Here is a 9,570-nt window from a genome sequence, read left to right as displayed (position 1 = left end):
CCTACCCGCTGTGCTATTGCTCCAGCCCCAGAAGTGGCTACTTCTGACTGAGAGCTCGGGAGTTGCTTCTAGAGATGCTCAGCTGTACCAGAGATTAAACAGGTACAGGAGCGGGGGCTCCTGCTGGGGCTCCAGCCCTTAGAGCTGTCTCCATGGATTGTAATTTTTTCCTTCCTCCTTTTCCAGTACAGTACAGCACGGTGGTAAAGGAACTTTCCTTGCATGTGGTCCACCTGAGTTCAATCTCTGGAATCACATGGAGTCCCATTGCCAGAAGAGATGGCTGAGTGCAGAGCCAGGAGTGAACCCTTAGCATAGCCGGGTGTGGTCCAGGAACCGGAGGGAAAAAAAGGTGGTGACCGAATGGTCAAGGATGGAATTGAACTCTTGCTGATAAATCAGTCTCAATGCTGATTTATATCGCTTCTCGGCCTTTTGGCTAAGATCAAGTGTAGTATCAATGCTGATTTATGATGATCCACACCTATATCGTGTTATAAACAAGTGTTACTTGAATAAAGCCGATTAAAAAGGAATGAAGACAATAATCCTGGACTTCAGGTTGAACTTTAGCACTCAAAGCAGGTTCTTGGGCCTAACATTACTAGAAGTGAATGAGGAGGGAGGGAGGCCCAGCAGGGAGACCCCCAAAGGTTTTCTCTATCCTTGCCCCACTCTCACCCAGCCCACCTGCCTGCCAGGCTTCCTCCTTCCATCCGAAACTGCCCCTCGAGCTAGTGGTGGTGCTGGAACACAGAGTGGAAGCAGGGGAGGGTGCCGAGGGCCTCCAGGGTTCCAGGGCAGAAACCCTTCCTGTAATGGTTGGCGGTGATTCTGGCAATGAAACAGGAATAGTGCACTGGGAAAGCTAAGTCCTGGTTCTGTTGGAGCCACAGGAGAACCAGCCTATGGGACAGGAATAGCAAATATCACAAGAGTCACTCTCTTGAAGGCCTCGTGATGGGGAAGGAGACATTCCAGAATATTCCCAGGGGATTCTACCACCTTCTGGGCCCCCACTTACTTTGGGCCTTTGATTTTTTTCAAACTAAGATTGTGCTGCCAGCTGCAAGGGCCTGTGCTCCATTCACAGCACCCAAGACAGGGGGAAATGGGTAACTTTATAAACTAAAAAATAATACTAATAGGGGCTGGAGCGATAGCACAGCAGGTAGGACATTTGCCTTGCATGTGGCCAACATGGGTTTGATTCCCAGTATCCCATATGGTCCCCTGAGCACTGCCAGGAGTAATTCCTGAGTGCATGAGCCAGGAGTAATCCCGGTGCAACGCTTAAAAGCAAAATAAAATAAAATAAAATAAAATGGCTTGTCTTGCCGTTGTTCATCGATTTGCTCAAGCGGGCACCAGCAACATCTCCATTATGAGACTTGTTACTGTTTTTGGCATATTGAATACGCCATGGGGAGCTTGCCAGGCTCTGCCGTGAGGGCGGGATACTCTCAGTAGCTTGCTGGGCTCTCAGAGAGGGACAAAGTAATCAAACTGGGGTCGGCCGCGTGCAAGGCAAATGCCCTACCCGCTGTGCTATCACTCTAGTCCAAAATAAAATAAAATAAAATAATAATAAATAAAAAGTAAAAGGAATAGGGAGTTTAAAAAACAAAAACCAGGGGCTGGAGCAATAGCACAGCGGGTAGGGCGTTTGCCTTGCACGCGGCCGACCCGGGTTCGAATCCCAGCATCCCATATGGCCCCCTGAGCACCGCCAGGAGTAATTCCTGAGTGCAGAGCCAGGAGTAACTCCTGTGCATCGCCAGGTATGACCCAAAAAGCACAAAACAAAACAAAACAAAAAACCAAAAACCAAGACTTAAAGAGCTGGGGCGCCAGCTTTGCTGGTGGGAGCCCAGTTTTCCATGCTTGGCATCGTGTATGGGTTCCTCTCCCTCCCACCGCAAAAAAAAAAAAAAAAAAGGAAAGGCAAGGAAAGGAAATCAACCCAAATGAATGACTGTACCTAGAACTACTGCTACAGAGTGGACTACGTGTGTCTCCATCCCTCTTGTTTGCCATGCAGAAAAGAGACCCCTCCCCCCCACCTCCTGTTTCTGGAACTTCTGGATTTGCAGTGAAGACCGGTAGGTCACAGCCGCCCCCCCCACCCCCCGCAGAGCGGAAGCTTTGCAGCGCGGGCTCACACCGCCGGGGTCCGCCTCTTCCTTGTAGAATTAACATAACTAAAGGGCTCCCTGCGCGGGCAGGACCGGGACTTGGTGTTAGACTGAGTGGGCGGCAAGCTGGCCGCTTGCCTAGGTAACCCAGACAGCCTCCGTGGCGGTGGTGGTGCGAGGCCAGCTGGGCAGAGACTCCACGCGGCGCGTCAGTGGGAAACCAGGCCGGAGGGGCAGGGGAGCCCCAGGCAGAGCGGTGGTCTCGGGGATAAAAGGCTTCAGGTGGCCACCTGCCTGGGCTGGTCAGCGCTGAGGGGAGCTTCAAGCTGGGGACCAGCAGCAGAGCTGGGTCAGGATGGGCAGCTGGACTGTGTGTGTGTGTGTGTGTGTGTGTGTGTGTGTGTGTGTGTGTGTGTGTGTGTGTGTGTCTGATGGGCATCTGGACTGGAATGTGTGTGTGTGTGGGGGGTGTGTGTGTGTGTGTGTGTGTGTGTATGTGTGTGTGATGGGCAGCTGGACTGGTGTGTATGTGTGTGTGTGTGAGATGGGCAGCTGGACTAGGGTGTATGTGTGTGAGTGTGTGTGTGTGTGAGTGTGTGTGTGTGTGAGTGTGTGTGTGTGTGAGTGTGTGTGTGTGTGTGTGTGTGTGTGTGAGAGAGAGAGAGAGATGGGCAGCTGGAGTGGGGTGTGTATATGTGTGTGTATGTGTGTGTGAGACAGAGATGGGCAGCTGGACTGGGGTGTGGGGTATGTGTGTGTGTGAGAGAGAGAGAGAGATGGGCAGCTGGAGTGGGGTGTGTATATGTGTGTGTATGTGTGTGTGAGACAGAGATGGGCAGCTGGACTGGGGTGTGGGGTATGTGTGTGTGTGAGAGAGATGGGCAGCTGGACTGGGGTTTGGGGAGTGAGTGTGTGTGTGTGTGTGTGTGTGTGATGGGCAGCTGGACTGGGGTGTGGTGTGTGTGTGTGTGTGAGAGAGAGAGAGAGAGAGATGGGCAGCTGGGCTGGGGTGTGTGTTGTGTGTGTGTGTGTGTGTGTGTGTGTGTGTGTGGAGTGGGGGGCTGGATGGAGGGGTGGAGTTGTTCTCTGGAGCAGTCACGACTGGGCCTCGTGCTCTTCCCCCTGTCCCACTTGCTTTTCTCTGCACACCCTCCCCAACCCACTTCCACCCCCATGCCCACTGTGGTTCTCCCACTCGAGTCTTTTGTCGTGAATATTCCGAAGTCTTCAAATGCTGCAGGCAGGACCTCCTGGGAAGGGCTGCCAGCTCTTAATCCCAGAAGGGAGGGCTGACTGCTCTTTCTTCTTTCTTTCAAAATTTTATTTTTATAAAGTTGTTCATAATAGTTTATTGATTCAATATTCCAACACCAATCCCACTACCATTGCACCTTCCCATCACCATTATTTTGGATTTTCCCACCACCGTCCAAGCCTGCCCCAAAGTCAGATGCTAAATAATTTATTTTGTATTGCCTGTTATGAATAATCCACTAAAAATGATCCAGAAAGCTTTCCTTAGAGTAAGTGTGTGAAAATTGTTGTATGGCTCACCTTGGAGCCATAAAGCCCCGGTCTAAAAGATTACTAACATGTTGTTGCAGATGAGTCCAGCAAGCTACCGAGAGTATCTCGCCCGCATGGCAGAGCCTGGCAAGCTACCCATGGCATATTCGATATGCCAAAAACAGTAACAAGTCTCACAATGGAGATGTTACTGGTGCCCGCTCGAGTAGATCGATGAACAACGGGATGACAGTGCTACAGTGATACACATTTTTGATCAAGATTGGTTGCCTTCCACCCCATCAAATGTGGTGTCCTACTCTTGGTTATCAGTGGCATAGAGTATGAGATGGGCATGACTGCTCTTTCTTTAGCTCGGGTGAGAACTGTGACTGCGGCTTAGATCTCGAGCTGCTGCAGCTGACAAGAGGTGCAGCCCAGCCTGGCTGAGAGGAGTTGAGATCTCACCTTTCTGCCTGCTGCCGCTTCTACTCCCAGGGAAAACCAGGTCATCTCATCCCCCAACTCTGCCAGACATTGGGAATGATCTCTGGGGAAAATAGCCACAGAAAGAAGGCAGAGGAGGGCCCTGGGGATAGTCCAGGGGTTAAGGTGCTTGCTTGGCAGGCAGTTGAGCTGGGTTGGACCCATGGCACCACGTAGGGTCCCCCAAGCCCAGCCCGGAGTGATACTTGAGTTCAGAGCCAGGGGTAAGTCCTGAACAACGCCGAGTGTGATGTCCCTCCACAAAATAATAAAACAGAGGAAGAAGTAGGCATGGCCCAGCTGCTAGGGGGCAAGGCACCTGGGGGAGTTCCCATATGTGACCCCCCAGGCCCACTCAAGTTGTAGATTGGGTTCCTTAGCTAACATCTACTCTTCCTCTCTCTCTGTTATATTCCCATCTTCCTCAGTCCCTCCTGCCTCTTAGTCTTCTTCCCTTTACCCCTGGGTGTAGGAGCTCACCCTCTGTATTCCACCAGGGCATGAAGAAATGAAGAGATGCTCAGGAACGTGCCATGCAGAGACGCTCCAGGACATTACTGGGAAAACAAGACCAATCAAAGGGTCAAGGGGGCTGGCCTGATGCCAAGCGTGCAGGACACATGTTGAAGTTTGGGAGTTGGGTGTAGACCAGTGATCCACTCCACTGAGGGCTTGGATCTGGGTGCGTAGACACACACGGAGAGCTTGACTAGAAGAAGGTTGAGGTATGGAAGCAGGAGGGATGTTTCCCGGGGGGAAGGAGAGAGACCCACCTGGAGAAGGTCCCTGTGTCTGGCTAGGTCTCATTCCACTCACAGCTGAGGTATTTGCGAAGGTGAGAGATGATAAAGGCAAGAAACAATCCAGAATATGTGCCTGGGGTGGCACCTGAAAGAAGGCCCAATATGGGAGAAATTTCTAAAACCTCAGAGGTTTAAAGTAGAAGATGGAGAACTTAAGGGCTGGAGATATAGCACAGGAGTTAAGGTTCTTATCATGGATGTGGCTGATTAAATCCCTGCACTATATATGGTCTTCTGATCTCTACTGGAAGAAAGTGTAAATCTCACTCTCCCCCATCCCCACTCCCCACACCCCCAAAATAGAAGTTGAAGAATTCAAAGGACGCTAGGCTTGACGTTTCAGGGGAATCTTCAAGAAAGAGACAAGAAAATACGGGGCTGGAGCGATAGCACAGCAGGTAGGGCATTTGCCTTGTACACGGCCGACCCGGGTTCGATTCCCAACATCCCATATGGTCCCCCGAGCACCACCAGGAGTAATTCCTGAGTGCATGAGCCAGGAGTAACCCCTGTGCATTGCCGGGTGTGACCCAAAAAGAAAGAAAAGAGACAAGAAAACAAACTATCTTTAATCCAGTTTGTCCTAAAAAGTGCAATATCCCTTACCTCAGAGGCTCTGGTTTAATTGTTTCAGTGATCCTCTTCTGTGGATTCAAGGGGGCGAGCCATGTGCTGGGAGCTTGAGCCACACCTGGTGGTGCTCACTCAGGCTGGGAACCACATGGGGTGCCAGGGATCGAACCCAGGTTGGCTGCATGCGGGGCAGGTGCCTGAACCCCCGTGTTCTCTCTCCAAGGCTCCTCTGCTTCTCTTTTGGAGGCAGCACAGCGGGCATGGCAAGAATATTGGGCTCCGGGGCTAAAGCAATAGCACAGCGGGTAGGGCGTTTGCCTTGCACGAGGCCAACCCGGGTTCGATTCCCAGCATCCCATATGGTCCCCTGAGCACCGCCAGGAGTAATTCCTGAGTGCAGTTGATCCTGAGTAACCCCTGTGCATTGCCGGGTGTGACCCAAAAAGCAAAAAAAAAAAAAAAAAAAGAATATTGGGCTCCGAACCAGTGCGTGGGGGAATGGCTGCTGGGCAGGGCCAGACTCCAAGACTGCAAACCACACTCCAGCTTCCTTGCCGTGAGACCACTCTCAGACTCTCATTTCCCTGGAAGAAGGGGTGTCAGAACTTGCCATACCCTTTTATGCCCTCCCCGCCTCTCCCGTCACACCATTGTGAAGGTAAAATGAGGGTCTCTGGAGTTCGACGGGAAGGCCCAACACAAAACGTACAGGCTTTAGAAATCACTGCCAGAGGCTTTATCCTTTTGCAATCATAGTTCAATTCCTTGTAGCCTAAATGAACAGAGAACATAAATATTTAGCGTCCTTTTAAAATACAGTCTGGGGTTGGGAAGATAGTGCAGAATCAAAAACACTTGCCTCGCATGTGACCAATGCCGGTTTGAACCCTGGCACCACATATGGTCTCTGCACACCCCCAGGAGTGATCCCTGAGCATAACTGGATGAGACCCAAACCCACCCCCGAAACAAAAAAAAAAAAAAAAAAAGAATACAGTGCCATGTGTGGGTGGGGAGAAGGCAGTGAGGCTAGAGAGTGCCCAGGCATGAGCCAATTGGCAAGTGACAGGCCCCGAGGGGCTTTGCACTTCCCTCTGTGGAACTGGGGAACACTGTGCCCAAAGGTTCTCTAAGGCTTTGGCCCAGTTGGGTTTGGGAGGAGCATGGAGGTCTGCTCACCACCGCGCTCTCCAAATCTGCCCTCTCTTCTGGTTCCTTTCTGGAGAAACTCTGATGTGAAGTAACCAGTGCTTTTGGGTGCGTTCATAGTACTCAAGTGGGAGTGTTCTGGGTCAGTTTTGTAGAGGAAAATAGGCAGAATCTGTGCGTCCTGGATGAAACTACCTACTGCAGACATATTTTATCCTTTTTTTTTTTTAAGAGGAGGTCACACTCAGCGGTGCTCAGTGGTTACTCCTGACTTTGTGCTCAGAGATCAACCTGGCAGTGCTCTGAAGACCGTAAGGGATGCTAGGGATTATACCCAGGTCAGCGCAAGGCAAGCGCCCCTACGTGCTTTACAATCTCTCTGCCCTTAGGAAATAGGAAATAGGTGGTGGTGGTGGTGGTGGTGGTGGTGGTGGTGGTGTGTGTGTGTGTGTGTGTGTGTGTCTGTCTGTCTGTCTGTGATTTTTTTTGAGGGCTACACCTAACTGTTGTTGGGGGTCTACTCCGAGCTCTGTGCTCGATAGGTGCTGGATAGGCATGAAATCCACTCAGTTCTCTCTTCAGTCACAGGAAATAGGTCTTGATATAGAAAAAAAGTGAAAGTTGGGGTTAAAATGATAGTACAGCAAATACCTTGCACATGGCTGACCTGGGTTCAATTCTAGGCACCCCATGAGGTCTCCTTATCTGCTCAGGAGTGATCCCTGAGTGCAGAGCCAGGAGTAAGACCTGAGCAGAGCTGGGTGTGGCCCAACACCCAAACACAAAAAGGAAAAAAAAATAAAAAAGAAGGGAGTTTTGTCAATGTCTGATTGAAAAGAGTGTGTTCACGAAGTCTATCGTCTAAATTTACCGGGCAACAAGAATCTTCTTTCTTGCTTCTTAAACTAAAATGCACCTCTGATTCCTGGGGTCCTGGTGAAAATACAAATTCAAACTCAGTAGGTCTGGAGTGAGACCTGGCCTCATGCTACCTCCCTGGGTTGGTCCCGGAGGCCACGCTTTGGGGAGCAATTCACTGAGGAGAGGACGAGGGCCCCCTCACTGGACCAGGGCTGCCCCGTGCAAATGCTGAAATCACTTTTCTGCTCAAAACTGTCTTCTACCAAGAAAGGAGCTGTTCCCAGTTGCTCAAAGCCCTCTTTGAGTCCCCTAAAACCTACAAGGCGGATCTCTCCAGCTCTGCAGTCTGGGATAGAGCGTGGGTCGGCTGGCCTGGCGCAGTCTCCTGTGCTTGAAAATGTTTGCTGTGGGATGGACAGATGGATGGACAGAGGGGCTGTGGGGGCGGGGGGGAGGTGGGGATGGAGGTCTGCAGTGGGGTGAATGACTGTCCTGGTCTTCTGGGTACTTGTGCCCCTGGCTAAAATTGTGGCCAGAATAGAAATTCTAGATTTGAGGAGTTTGATGTGTTGGGTGAGGGCATGGGTCACTCTTGTTGACCCACCGTGGCCACCGCAGACTATTGAACCAACAAATGGACGATGGTTGATGTGCTTGAGGAGGCAGTGGAGCTCCCAATGCCCGTCCCCACTGGGATGGCTGCGTGGATGATTCACATCCTGTTGCCTCCTCAGTCTCCGTCAAAAAGGCACATTTCCTGGGGTGGAGGGACTGGAGCTGGCTCTGTTTCCCTGCTGCCCCAGGATCTTCGTCACCCCTGGCCTCTGAATTTCTGACGTGTGCCTTTTCTTTTCTGTTTTCCCAGGAGGATGGAGGAAGTGTGGCCTCAGAGGAAACAGGTTGTTGCAGTTTTAGGTCTCCAGAGAGGACTTTTGGAAGAAGCACTCAGGAATTCCAGGTGGGGGATGCGGCTTAGCAGTAATGCTGGCCAAGAGAAGCCTGGCTTGATGCCCCGACACCCAGCGAGGACACTGGGGTGTCTGGCCTGAAGCTGGTCTAAAGAGAACCAGAGACCCGGGGGCTGTGTCCGGCTCTAGGAACCGTGCTCTGAGTCCTTCTCCAGAGTCTTAGGCCACGTCCTGTGACCAAATGTGTCAACTCAAAACCAGGCGGAAAAGCCCAGGAGACAGCAGTCAGGGACTGGCCGACACAGGATCTGACCCAGACCTTTACTGCTGTGGGAAGCCGCTGCCCAGGGCCAGGCCGGACACCTAAAGCTGCCTGAGAGCTTGGAAACCCCTCCCCTTTACTCACCCTCTGACAACTTTCCCTGGACCCTGGCGAGGGGAAGAGACTTGGAAACGGAGCGGTGAGTCTTGCTTGAGAGGGCACGAGGTGATGTCTGAGGCTAGCCACGACTGCTTCCCAGGTGACATGTGTGACCCCCTCCGAAAATACTGAAAAACCTGAAGATGAGGCTCAGGGATAGAGCATCTGCTTGGTGTGAGGTCCTGGGTTTGATGCCTGTCACTGCCAAGCAAACAAGTAATCAAATGAATTCAATGAAGAAGAAGGAAAACATAACTTCTGGGTAAGCCGGATTTGTGGTGGTGGGGGCAGGGGTGGGGAGCAGACACTCGGAGGCATCTCTGAGGCTCTCAGGAGACCCGTGTCAGATATGTGTCCAGAGAGTCCTGATTAGGATGGATGTGACCCCACAGCCATCTGGGATGAATCACTCCTCAGTCCTCAGGTCTTCAGATTCTACATTAAACTTGGTGAAGCCCCACTTCTTGGAAACTTGGATCTTCTTCTATCCAGGGACCTTGAGCTTGCCCCAGTACAGCACCTCTATCCCATGCTCCTTGTCCTGCAGTTTGGTGCAGACGGATATAAGGACTTGGCCAATGCAGTCCCTGGCCACTGTGCCCGGGACTTTCCAAAGGCATCCACAGACCTGTTTGGAGCCTGAGATTGGGACCAGCATGAGAGCAGATAGGAATGTCCACTGCAAAGGGCTGTCTTCTAGAACAGCACCCACACACCACAGGTGGTGA

At 51.6% G+C, this 9,570-nt stretch overlaps 1 pseudogene; it reads left to right on the top strand.

Annotated features, from left to right (window-relative positions):
- Positions 1 to 419: 419 nt before the first annotated feature.
- Positions 420 to 489, top strand: LOC129400305 (U2 spliceosomal RNA; annotated as a pseudogene).
- The last annotated feature ends 9,081 nt before the right edge of the window (positions 490 to 9,570 follow it).

This window comes from Sorex araneus, chromosome X, assembly GCF_027595985.1.
Source record: "Sorex araneus isolate mSorAra2 chromosome X, mSorAra2.pri, whole genome shotgun sequence".
NCBI classification, from domain to species: domain Eukaryota; kingdom Metazoa; phylum Chordata; class Mammalia; order Eulipotyphla; family Soricidae; genus Sorex; species Sorex araneus.
Note: the sequence above shows the minus strand (reverse complement) of the source record. Positions and strands in the feature narration are given on the sequence as shown.